The following is a 12,953-nucleotide window of genomic DNA, read 5'->3' on the forward strand; positions in this document are numbered from 1 at the left end:
TCCTGTCATTTTGTTCATTTTTTTCTGGTTGTTTTGTATATCCTTTGTTCTTTTCTTCACCTTTTTTTTTTTTTAATCTTTGTGGTTTGGTCACTTTCTGTAGTGACAAAGTTTGATTCCTTTCTCTTTTTCATATGTATATCTGCACTACAGGTGAGTTTTACACGTTTGTGTGTTTTGACAATAGTAATCATCCTCTTGCTTCCAGATGTAGAACCACCTTAAGCAGTCCTTGTAAGGTCAGTCTAGTGGGAATGAATTCCTTCAGTTTTTGCTTGTATAGGAAATACTTTATTTCTCCCTCATTTCTAGGGGATAGCTCTACTAGGTATAGTATTCTTGGTTGACAGTTGTTTTTTTCTTTTTTTCCTTCAGTACTTTGAATATATCATCCCATCTTATTGTCTACTGACCTGTAAAGTTTCCACTGGGAAATCCACTGCTAATCAAATGGAGTTTCCCTTATATGTGACTTGATGCTTTTTTCTTGCTGTTTTTAACATTTCCTTTTTTTTTTTTTTTTGGATACAGTCTTGCTCTGTCACCCAGGCAGTAGTGCAGTGGTGTGATCTTGGCCCACTGCAACCTCCACCTCTTGGGTTTAAGCAATTCTCGTGATTCAGCCTCCCAAGTAACTGGAACTACAGGTTCACACCACCACACCCAGGTAATTTTTTTGTATTATTAGTAGAAATGCGGTTTCTTCATGTTGGCCATGCTCGCCTTGAACTCCTGGCCTCAAGTGATCCACCGGCCTCAGCCTCCCAAAGTGCTGGGATTACAGGTGTGAGACACCGCACCTGATGAATATTCCCTCTTTTTGACTTTTGACTACTATGCACCTCAGAGAAGACCTTTTTGGGTTGAATCTATTTGAGAACCTTTGAGCTTCCTAGATTTTGGCCATATCTCTCCCACGTCTGTTTTTAAAGCTCTTTATTTTATTTTTTTTTTTGAGACAGGGTATCACTGTGCCACCCAGGCTGGAGTGCAGTGGCACAATCTTGGCTCACTGCAACCTCCACCTCCTGGATTCAAGCAATTCTTGTGTCTCAGCCTCCCAAGTAGCTTGGATGGCAGGCATGCACCACCAAACCCAACTAATTTTTGTATTTTTTAGAGACAGGATTTCGCCATGTTAATCAGGCTTGTCTTGAACTGCTGGCCTCAAGTGATCCACTGCCTTGGCCTCCCAAAGTGCTGGGATAACAGGTGTGAACCACTTCACCTGGACTCTTGATTGTATTTTTATTTTATTCCTTAAATTCTTCAGCTCCACAATCTCTGTCTGGTTTTTAATGATATATATATCCTTGTTGAATTTCTCATAAGATCATAAATTGTTTTTCTAATTTCATTGATTTGTCTATCTGTATTCTCTGTATCTCATAGTTTCGTTAAGATCATTATTTTGAATTCCTTCTTAGCCATTTGATATACTCTTTAAATTTAGGGTCTGTTAATGGGGAATTATGGTGTTTCTTTGGAGGTGTAATGTTTCCTTGCTTTTCACGTTTCTTGTGGCCCTAAACTGATTTTTGCACATCTGGGAGAACAGTTGCCTCTTCCAATGTTAGGGAGTTTTCACAGAGAAATACTTTTTCCAATAGTTGTCTCCTGTAGTGTTCATTGGGTAGGGTGCTTTGACTTTGGATCTGGGTGGGTGCAGTAATATAGTCTTCAGGTGACTTTTTTGGCTGTAATCAGCATTCAGTGGTGTCTGTGAGTGCCTCAGTGGCCTGATGGTGAGTGTTTGTGGAGACAGTGGTATGGCTTTTCTTGGTGTGAGAGCCATCATTCAGATTAGTTCTCAGGCCTTAGGCATATGCATGCTAGCTGCAGTGGCTTTGCTAGTTGTGGGGTACTGCCAACAGCAGGGCAGGCACCAGGCAGGCCAGTCCTCAGTGCCTTAGAAGTGCATGCGGCAAATGGTGGCTCTGCTGGTGAAGGGGGTGGGGCTGTTGGCAGCAGTGGGTGCCAGATGGGATGGGCCTTGGGCCTTGGGGGGTGCATTTAGCATGCAGTGGCTCTGTCAGTCGAGGGTAGCCAAGTCATTTTAGACTAGCCAGTCCTCAGATGACCCAGTAGCTGCCCACAGATACATGAATGAGCTTAGTTGAGACAGGAAATCCTTTCTGCAAGCACCTAAATTGGACAGTTAAGCCCATACCAAATTCACAAACCACAGTATCATGAGCCAAATAAATAGCTGCTGTTATAAGCCAGTAAGTTTTGGGTGGTTTGTAACCACTGGCACAATTGTAACTGGTATCAATCCATTATGATTTTTTTCCTTGAAAGAGTACATTTTTAAAAGAATACTGCCATATCTGGGTCAGTATTAAACTTATGACTATACAGTCTACATTCACCAAGAAATGAGTATTTGTCAGATAAAGACCCTTACTCGATTGGATTTCTATAGAAAGACTGCCTTCCAGAAGATGGAAATGACATAGCAATAATACGTTCTAAAAGTCAAAATCATCACTATTACAAACATTATTATAGATTTCATATAACATACAAAAAAATTAACTTATACATGATCAGACTCCATTTTCACAGAAAAAAAACCTTTTAAGATTGAGGTTGACAGAAAAGAGCTAATACTCAGGATAATCAAATAACAAATTATACAACACAATGACCATTAAACTGCCATGGAGTTCTTAAGTCTCCACTAGTTCTAACTGTATGCCATGTATTTATGATGGCCTCAGTCTGAAGTTCCCCCTGTTCTTCGAATTTATTTCTTATCTTAAATACCACAGAAAATCCAAGATTTCTAGACACCAGTGATGGTGGGAACTCCCAAGGTGCTTTGCAGCCCTCTGACTCAGAAAACCTGAGATCTACAAAGCACTGACCTCATTCTCTGGGATTCTAGGATAAGAAGAGGTCTCTGTGGGATCCTTGGGACTCAGAAATAACTACTAGAGGTTAATAAATTGAAACTCAAATGGAGTCAGCTGAAAATCCATTCAAGTTCCTATGCTGCAACTGAGTAGTCCTGAATTGAGAAGACATGCAGATCTTCCATTGCCAGGGCTAAACCACAAATATGTCACACTATCACAGTAGCATATATCCTCATGAATAAAGAATATTTTGAATGAATGTGTCTTAGATGAGGCAAAAAAAAATACAATTACAAGAAAAAGTGAAGTAATACAAGTAAATCAACGGTTAAGTGTCACAAACCTGTAACGTAAGTGAGGTCTAGGTCAAATCCATCCCTTGTGTATTGCCTTTTGTTTTCTGAAATCTGACAGTTTAAAATCATCATTAGTTTGTGAAACACTCATCAACATAAAAATAAAAAACATTATATAGTATAGATATCAACCCTTGTCAATGGGTCCCAAAACAAAATATTTTTGCGAATCATAAGCATGTTTTGCCCACTTACCCGCCTTCTTAACAGCTTTCCAAGTTGTCTTTTTTGATGAAACAGATGAAAAATTCTTAACAGAATAACAAGTCGTAGAAGTCGAAGTAAATGTGTCCATCTAAGAATAAATTTAAAAGATCCATTTTTGCTTCAGAAACAGAATTTTATCAATATAAACTATGTCTAGAGCAGCAGTTGTTAACCAGAGGCAATTTTCCCTCCTCTCCCCAATTACCTACCTGGGGGATATTTGGCAATGTCTGGAGGCACTTAGGTTTTCATCACTGGCGTGCGTGCGTGTGTGTGTCTGTGTGTTACTTACATCTAGTGAATAGAGGCCAGGAATTTTGCTAAACACCCTACAATTAATATAACTGCTCACCACCCTCTTATGACAATGATCTGGCCCAAAATGTCAGCAATGCTGAGGCTGAGAAATTCTGGTCTAGAGAAATAGTGATACAATAGACTCTTAGCATCTGTAAATTTAATTTTGGGATTTAAGACTAGCATTTTCAATTTTTCCACATCAAAACAAATCGATTATTCTTGTTCATCTTTGTTATTCCCATGAGTAACAGATGTTCACTACAGCTGCTACTACACATCAGGGAGGCAACAGATTGAGATACTTCTGAAGTGTGCTAGCTGGAATCTCCCCTACCATCAGAACCACCAAAGCAGAGAGCTGATGGTCTGGACTGGTGCTTCTCTGATTTGGGCACACATCAATAAGAGCCACCTGGAAAAGCTTGTTAAGCTGCAGATTGCTGGGTCCCAGAGATACTGATTCAGTGGGTCCAGGGTGGGGCCTAAGGTATTTTTCTTCTTATATTTCTAGCAAGCTGTCAAGTGATGCTGACGTTTCTAGTCAGAGGACCACATTGGCTGAGGTTATTTTCAAATAACTCCAAAAGCCTATCACTTAACATGCTTTTAGTTAGGGCCTGAGCTGTAGTCCAGGGAAGCTAGGGTACAAAAAGAAACCAGCTATTTGACCCATGAACAAGCTTAGGAAGCCACCATCTACATCCCAGTATACATTTGCTCTTTCATTTTCCTCATTGTCACAGTAAAAAAAAGAGTCACCAGGGCTTCATATACTCTTTAGTTTCCCAATCCCTAACACTTCTAACTTTGCCTAAGCTTTCTTTGTTTCTACCACAACTATACTGCAAAACTCTACTATTGTGTTGCCACGTGTCATCTCCTAGTTTCTGTTCTGTTTGCTATTTTTTAGAAACTCATGATTGAAGTCACTCTAATCTTGCGTATGCTCAAATAAATTCCCTCTTGGCTGTAGGAAAAATCCAGACAGAACATTATGTGTAAGGGATTTGTAGTTGAAGCACAGAGGGGAATTGTTTTCAATATAAATTTTTTTGATATAGCAGATATTAAACTGATAATAATATTATACTTGATCTTAGCCAAAAGGCCAAAAAATGATACAAATGGGAATTTGACGAGAACTTCAAAATGTAGAGAAGTTAAAGTTAGTACAAGAGTAAAAGTCCTTCTTTGGGGTACTGCATCTTCTTTATTCCATTAATGGTACTTAGCCTGTATACTCTTCACCGGTCCCTAAATATCACAATCTTTTAGTTTCAAAGTATGTGGGAATTTACCTAAACATTTCATTTTAAAGCAATGTATTTGGTATAGAATGAGAACATTTGAAGTTGAAAAGATTATATAGAATAAAAGGCACAGAAAATGCTAAAATTAATGAAAAACTTTAAGAGAGGTAAGTCTTATGTTTCATACCTGGGAATATTCCTAAGCAACTTAATGTCAAAAAAAATGTAAACGACATCAACCAGCAGAAGAATCACAATAATGGCAGTATCTAAAATGTTAAATAAGTCAGAAAAACACTGCTGTCTCCTGTAATATAAAACAAAAAAATAAGTTCATTCCCCCCTGCAAGAAGAGATAGGAATATTTAAAGACCACAAACTATTGACTCATCCCCATTAAGAATTCTACTATCAAGAATTATTTAAAATGTATTTTCTAGAGTAGACTAAGGGAAAAATATAACATTCATGGGAAGTTTTCAAACAATAAAATTATATTCATCATTTGACACTTATATGTGACTAAAACACCAACATGGCAATTCAAACATAATAAGAGATATAACTAAATGCGTAATAATCACCCTCATTGTGGACAATGGGGTATCTATCCCCTCAAGCATTTATCATTCATGTTACAAACAATCCAATTACACTCTTTCAGTCATTTAAAAATATACAATCAAGTTATTGTTGACTATGGTCAATCTGTTGTGCTATCAAATAGTAGGCGTTACTCATTCTATTTTTTTGTACCCATTAACCATCCCCACCTCCCCACCCCCAAGCCCCTACTACCATTCCCAGCCTCTGATGACCATCCGTCTACTCTCTAGGTCTATGAGTTCAATTTTTTTTTTTTTTTTAGAGCCCCATAATAAGTGAGAACATGTGATGTTTATCCTTCTGTGCCTGGCTTATTTCACTTAACAAACATAGTGATCTCCAGTTCCATCCATGTTGTTCCAAATGACAGGATCTCTTTTTTTTTTTTTTTTGAGATGGAGTTTCACTCTTGTTGCCCAGGCTGGAGTGCAATGGCGTGATTTCGGCTCACTGCAACCTCCACCTCCTGGGTTCAAGCGATTCTCCTGCCTCAGCCTCACGAGTAGCTGGGATTACAGGCGCCCGGCACCACACCCAGCTAATTTTTGTATTTTTAGTAGAGATGGGGTTTCTCCATGATGGTCAGGCTGGTCTCGAACTCCCGACTTCAGGTGATCTGCCCACCTCAGCCTCCCAAAGTGCTGGGATTAGAGGCATGAGCCAGTGCACTTGGCCAGGATCTTATTGTTTTTATGGCTAAATAATACTCTCTTGTGTATATGTACTATATTTTCTTTACCCCTTCATCTGTTGATGGACACTTAGGTTGCTTCCAAATCTTAGCCATTATGAACAGTGCTGCAACAAACAGGGAATGCAGATATCTCTTCTATATACTGATTTCCTTTTTTATGGGTATCTACCCAGCAGTGGGATTGCTGGATCATATGGTAGTTCTATTTTTAGTTTTTTGAGTAACCTCCAAACTGTTCTCCAATTGGTTCCACTAATTTACATTTCCATGAACAGTGTATGAGGGTTCTCTTATCTTCACATCTTTGTCAGGATTTGTTATTGCCTGACTTTTGGATATAAACCATTTTAGCTGGGGTGAGATGATATCTCATGGTAGTTTTCTACACTGAGAATTTCTCTAATGATCAATCATGTCAAGCATCTCTTGATATGCCTGTTTACCATCTGTATGTTTTGAGAAATGCCTATTCAAATCTTATCCTCATTTAAAAAATTAGATTATTAGATTTTTTCCTAGAGAGTTGTTTGAGCTCCTTACATATTCTGGTTATTAATCCCTTTTCAGGTGGGTAGTTTGCAAGTATTTTCTCCCATTCTGTGGGCTGTCTCTTCACTTTGCTAATTGTTTCCTCTGCTATGAAGCAGTTTTTTAACTTGATGTGATCCCATTTGCCCATTTTTGCTTTGGTTGCCTGTGCTTGTCAGGTATAGCCCAAGTAATTTTTGCTCAGACCAATGTCCTGGAGATTCTTCCCAATGTTCTCTTGTAGTATAGTAGTTTCATTGAGGTCTTAGATTTAAGTCTTTAATTCATGTTGATTTGATTTTTGTATATGGTGAGAGGTAGGGGTCTAGGTGCATTCTTCTGTATGTGTATATCCAGTTTTCCCAGAACCATTTGTTGAAGAGATGTCTTTTGTTCAATGTATGTTCTTGGCACATTTATGAAAAATGAGTTCACTGTAAGTGTGTGTGGATTTGTTTCGGGGTTCTCTACTCTATTCCAGTGGTCTGTGTGTCTGTTTTTATGCCAGTGCCATGGTGTTTTCGTTATATAGTTCTGTAGTATAATTTGAAGTCAGGTAATGTGATTCCTCCAGCTTTGTTCTTTTTGCTTAGAATAGCTTTGGCTATTCTGGGTCTTTTGTGGCTCCATATAAATTTTAAGATTGTTTCTTCAATTTCTGTGAAGAATGTCATTCATATTTTGACAGGGAGTGCATTGAATCTGTAAATTGCTTTGGATAGTATGGACATTTTAACAATATTGATTCTTCCAATCCATGAACATGGAATCTCTTTCCATTTTTTGGTGTCCTCTTCAATTTCTTTCATCAGTGTTTTATCATTTTCATTATAAAGATCTTACACTTCTTTGGTTAGGTTAATTTCTAGGTATTTAATTTTATTTGTGGCTATTGTATATAGGACCACTTTTTAAATGTCCTTTCCAAATGGTTCACTGTTGACATATAGAAATGCTACTGATTTTTGTATATTGATTTTGTATCCTGCAACTTTACTGAATTTATCAATTCTAATAGTTTTTTTGGTGGAGTCTTTAGTATTTTCCAAATAAAATGTATCATCTGCAAACACAAGGATAATTTTACTTCTTCCATCCCAATTTGGATTTCTTTTTTTATTCCCTTTCTTTCTCTTTTATAATGGCTCTAGCTTGGACTTCCGGTACTATGTTGAACAACGGTGGTAAAAGTGGGCATCCTCACTGTGTTCTAGATCGCAGAGAAAAGCTTTTCATTTTTTCCCCATTCAGTACGGTAATGACTGTGGGTCTGTCATATACGGTTTTTATTAAGTTGAGTTATGTTACTTCTATACCCAGTTTTTTTAGGGTGTTTACCATGAAGGGATGTTGAATTTTATCAAATGTTTTTTCAGCATCAACTGAAATGATCTTATGGTTTTTATCCTTTACTGTGTGGATATAATGTATCGCATTGATTGATTTACAAATGTTGAACCATCCTTGCATCCCAGAGACACATCGCACTTGTCACGATGAATGATCTTTCCCATATATTGTTGAATTCAGTTTTCTAGTATCTTGTTGAGGATTTTCGCATCAATATTTATCAGATATATTAGCATGTTTTTGGTTTTGGTTTTGGTTTCTGGGTTTTTTGTTTTTATTTTTATTCTTTTTGAGACTGAATCTCACTCTGTCACCCAGGCTAGAGTGCAGTGGTGTGATCTCAGCTCACTGCAACCTCTGCCTCCCAGGTTCAAGTGATTCTCTGGCCTCGGCCTCATGAGTAGCTGAAATTACAGGTGCCCGGCACCACACCCAGCTAATTTTTGTATTTTTAGTAGAGACGGGGTTTCACCATATTAGCCAGGCTGGTCTCGAACTCCTGACCTCCAGTAAACCACCCGCCTCTGCCTCCCAAAGTGCTGGGATTATGGGAGTGAGCCACCACTTCCAGCCTACATGTGTCTTTATGGGAGAAGAGTGTTTCCTGTAGGCAACAGAGCAATGGGTTTTTTTATTTTATTTATTTTTGAGCTGGAGTCTTGCTCTGTCACCAGACTGGAGTGCAGCGGCACCATCTCGGCTCACTGCAACCTCTGCCTCCCGGGTTCAAGTGATTCTCCTGCCTCAGCCTCCTGAGTAGCTGGGACTACAGGTGCACACCACCACACCCTGCTAATTTTTGTATTTTTAGTAGAGACAGGGTTTCACCATGTTTGCCAGGATGGTCTGTAGCTCTTGACCTCATGATCTGCCTGCCTTGGCCTCCCAAACTGCTGGGATTACAGGCGTGAGCCACCACACCTGGATGGGTCTTGTTCTTTCATCCATTCATCCACTCTACCTTTTGATTGAAAAGTTTAGTCCACTGACATTCAATGTTATTATTGATAAGTAAGGACTTACTCCTGCCATTTTGTTATTTGTTTTCTGGTTGTTTTGGGGTCTTCTCTTCCTTCTTTCCTTCCTGTCTTTCATTAGTGAAGGTAATTTTCTCTGGTGATATGATTTAGTTTCTTGTTTTTTATTTTTTGTGTATCCATTGTTATATTTTTTGGTTTGAGGTTACCATGAGGCTTGTAAATACTATCTTATAATCCATTATTTTAATCTTATAAGTTTTCATAAACAAGTAAAAAGAAAACTAATAAAAACTCTACAACTTAGTCTCCCTATTTTTTAACTTTCTGTTATTTCTATTTATATCTTATTATACCATCTATGTCTTGAAAAGTTGTAGTTAATATTTTTGATTGGCTCATAGTTTAGTCTCTCTACTTAGAGTAAGAGTAGTTTATACATCATAGTTACAGTGTTATAACATTCTGCATTTTTCTGTATACCTACTATTACCAGTGAGTTTTATACCTTCAGGTTGTTACTTATTGCTCACTAATGTCCTTATCTTTCTGATTGAAATACTCCCTTTAGCATTTCTTCTAGGACAGGTCTGGTGTTGACAAAATCCCTCAGCTTTTGTGTGGAAAAGTCTTTATTTCCCCTTCACTTTGAAGGATATTTTCACTGGATACACTGTTCTAGGGTAAATGTTTTTTTCCTTCAGCACTTTCAATATGTCATGCCACTCTCTCCTGGCCTGAAACATTTCTACTAAAGAGTCTGCTGCCAGATATATTGTAGCGCCATTGTATATTATTGGTTTCTTTTCTCTTGCTGCTTTTAAGATCCTCTTTTTATCCTTGATCTTTGGGACTGTGATTATTAAATGCCTTGAGGTAGTCTTCTTTGAGTTACATCTGCTTCGTGTTTTATAACTTTCTTGTACTTGGATATTGATATCTTTCTGTAGGTTTGGGACGTTCTGTTACCATCCCTTTGAATAAACTTTCTACACTCCCCACCTCCTCTTTAAGGCCAATACCACTTATATTTGTCCTTTTGAGGCTATTTTCTAGATCCTGTAGGCAGGCGTCATTGTTTTTTATTCTTTCCTTTGTCTCCTCTATGTATTTTGAAATAGCCTGTCTTCAAGCTCATTAATTCTTTCTTCTGGTTTATCAATTCTGCTATTAAAAGACTAATGCATTCTTCGGCATGCCAATTACATTTTTTGGCTCCAGAATTTCTGCTTGATTCTTTTAAATTATTTCAATCTCTTTGTTAAACTTATCTAATAGAATTATGAATTCCTTCTCTGTGTTATCTTGAATTTCTTTGAGTTTCCTTCCTCAACACAGCTATTTTGATTTCTTTGTCTGAAAGGTCACATATCTCTGTTTCTACAGGATTGGCCCCTGGTGTCTTATTTAGTTCATTTGGTGAGGTCATGTTTTCCTGGATAGTGTTGATGCTAGCAGATATTCTTTGGTGTCTGGGCATTGAAGAGTTAGGTATTGATTGTAGTTTTCACTGTATTTATTGTAGTTTTCACTGTCAGGGCTTGTTTGTACCCATCTTTCTTGGGAAGGCTTTCCAGATATTTGAAAGAACTTGGATACTGTGATCTAATCTCTATCTGCTTTAGGGGGCACCCCAAGCCTCCTAAACTCTGGTTCTTGCAGACTCATAGTGGTACTGCCTTAATGGTCTTGGACAAGATCCAGGATAATTCTCTGCATTACCAAAAAGAGACTCTTGTTTTCTTCCCTTACTTTCTCCCAAACAAACAGAGTCTCTCTCTCTGTTCTGAGGCACCTAAAGCTTGGGGTTGAGTGACATAAGCACATCTGTGGCCACCACTACTGTGACTGCATTGGGTCAGACCTGAGGCCAGCACAGCACGGAGTCTTGCCCAAGACCTGCTGTAACCACTCCTTAGCTATTGCAGGAGTTTACTGAAGGCCCTGGCGCTCTACAGTCATCACATGGTAAAAACAGCCAGGCCTGTGTCCTTGCCTTCAGGATGGCAAGTTCTCCTAGCCTCCAGGTGGATCCACAGGTGCTGTCTGGGAATCAGGGCCTAGATCAAAAACTGTAAAAGTCTACCTAGTGTTTTATTGTGCTATGGCTGAGCTGTCACTCAAACCACAAGATGCAGTCCCTCCCACTCTTTCCACCCCTGTCCAAAGGCAGAGGAACATCAATCCATGGCCACCTCAAACACAGGACATGGGGGGGTACTGCCAGACTACCACCAATGTTCTCATAAGGCCCAAAGGCTCTTAAGTCAGTTTGTAGTGAATGCTCCTGTTAATTATTTTAAAATGCTTTTTTTTTTTTTTGAGATGGAGTCTCACCCTGTCACCTAGGCTAGAGTGCAATGGCATGATCTCAACTCAGTGCAACTTCTGCCTCCCAGGTTCAAACGATTCTCCTGCCTCAGCCTCCCAAGCAGCTGGGATTACAGGCAACCACCACCACATCCAGCTAACTTTTGTACTTTTAGTAGAGACGGGGTTTCACCATGTTGGCCAGGATTGTCTCGAACTCCTGACCTTGGGATCCTCCCACCTCAGCCTCCGAAAGTGCTTCTTATAAAACTACAAAGTAGCTTAATGCATTATAAAAATAATCAAACTTACCCTTCTACAAATACTCGAAGAAGAACATCCATGAGAAAAAATAAGGCAATAGCTAGAGAAATAGAACGATACTCCAAAGGAATATAAAGTTTGCTGTCAGTGAAAATTAGGTCAGCAAGGACAAGAGTGACATCCAGTAAGACCAGGAAAACTCCAAATAGTCTAAAATAAACAAATAAATAAATAAATAAATGCAAAGATAAAGGGGCATTTGTCCCTGTAGCTATACTATATTTAAGCCACTGATCAGGTACCAAAATGTTATTATTTAGTATTAAGCTGCCCAGTGGCAGGAAAAACTGTAATGCCTTAGAATCTCAGAAAAATCACTGTTTTCACCCAATAGAAGCAGTTCTTAATAAACAAAATTCTCACCAAACCACTTCACAAGATATTATTGTGGCCTTTTACAGTAAACACACCAGGCCAACACCTCAAGAGAGAAAAGTAAAACTGAATTAAAATCACCTGTCTGTTTACAAACTCTTCTTAAAATTTGCGAATTTCATAAGAAGTTTATACCAATTTCTCATAAAAAATAAACCCTCATTAATCTGGATAATTCTAAAGAATTTATTAATAAAAACCAAATGAAAGCATGAGTAACATAAGCTCTTAAAAGACCAAGATTTTTCATCAGTGACATTTTCAACAAGCACATGATTTCATATTTATGGGTGCTTCTAGCAGAGTGATGGGCACATGAGTCTTGAACTCTAAAGTACCTCCTGCCACTTGCTGTTACATATTCTAAATACATTCTCCATAAATTGATTAGACTATTTGCCTAGTCTATGAAGGTGAATTCGTCTTTGAAGTACTTTTTTAAAAACTTGCAGCTCAAATTCAAATATTATTAATTCAAAAGGAAACAATTATATTGCATAAATCTATATCATAGTATGAAATCTTACTCTTATGTAGAGAAGAGTCTAAGTAAATTGTTTCCAAAATTAAAGAGTAATTCCTGATGTATACGGTACTAATAAAACACTTTATTAATAATTATAGAATTTTAACATTTGATTTTCATTAATGTTACTTTTGCAGATGGAAGAAAAACAATATTAATATATTACTATTAATATTAGGCAAAAGCCATTTATTTGCAATTCTTAATGTCCAGCTTAAACCAAAATTCCATGATAAATTAGATTACATTAGATGGGGCACATGGCTACTTAGCAACTGATGAACAGTGG

General features: G+C 38.0%; 1 pseudogene; it reads right to left on the reverse strand.

Annotated features, from left to right (window-relative positions):
* Positions 1-4,732: 4,732 nt before the first annotated feature.
* Positions 4,733-4,844, reverse strand: LOC129530549 (uncharacterized; annotated as a pseudogene).
* Positions 4,845-12,953: the final 8,109 nt, after the last annotated feature.

The sequence above is a fragment of the Gorilla gorilla genome, chromosome 12 (genome assembly GCF_029281585.2).
Source record: "Gorilla gorilla gorilla isolate KB3781 chromosome 12, NHGRI_mGorGor1-v2.1_pri, whole genome shotgun sequence".
Classification (NCBI taxonomy): Eukaryota; Metazoa; Chordata; class Mammalia; order Primates; family Hominidae; genus Gorilla; species Gorilla gorilla.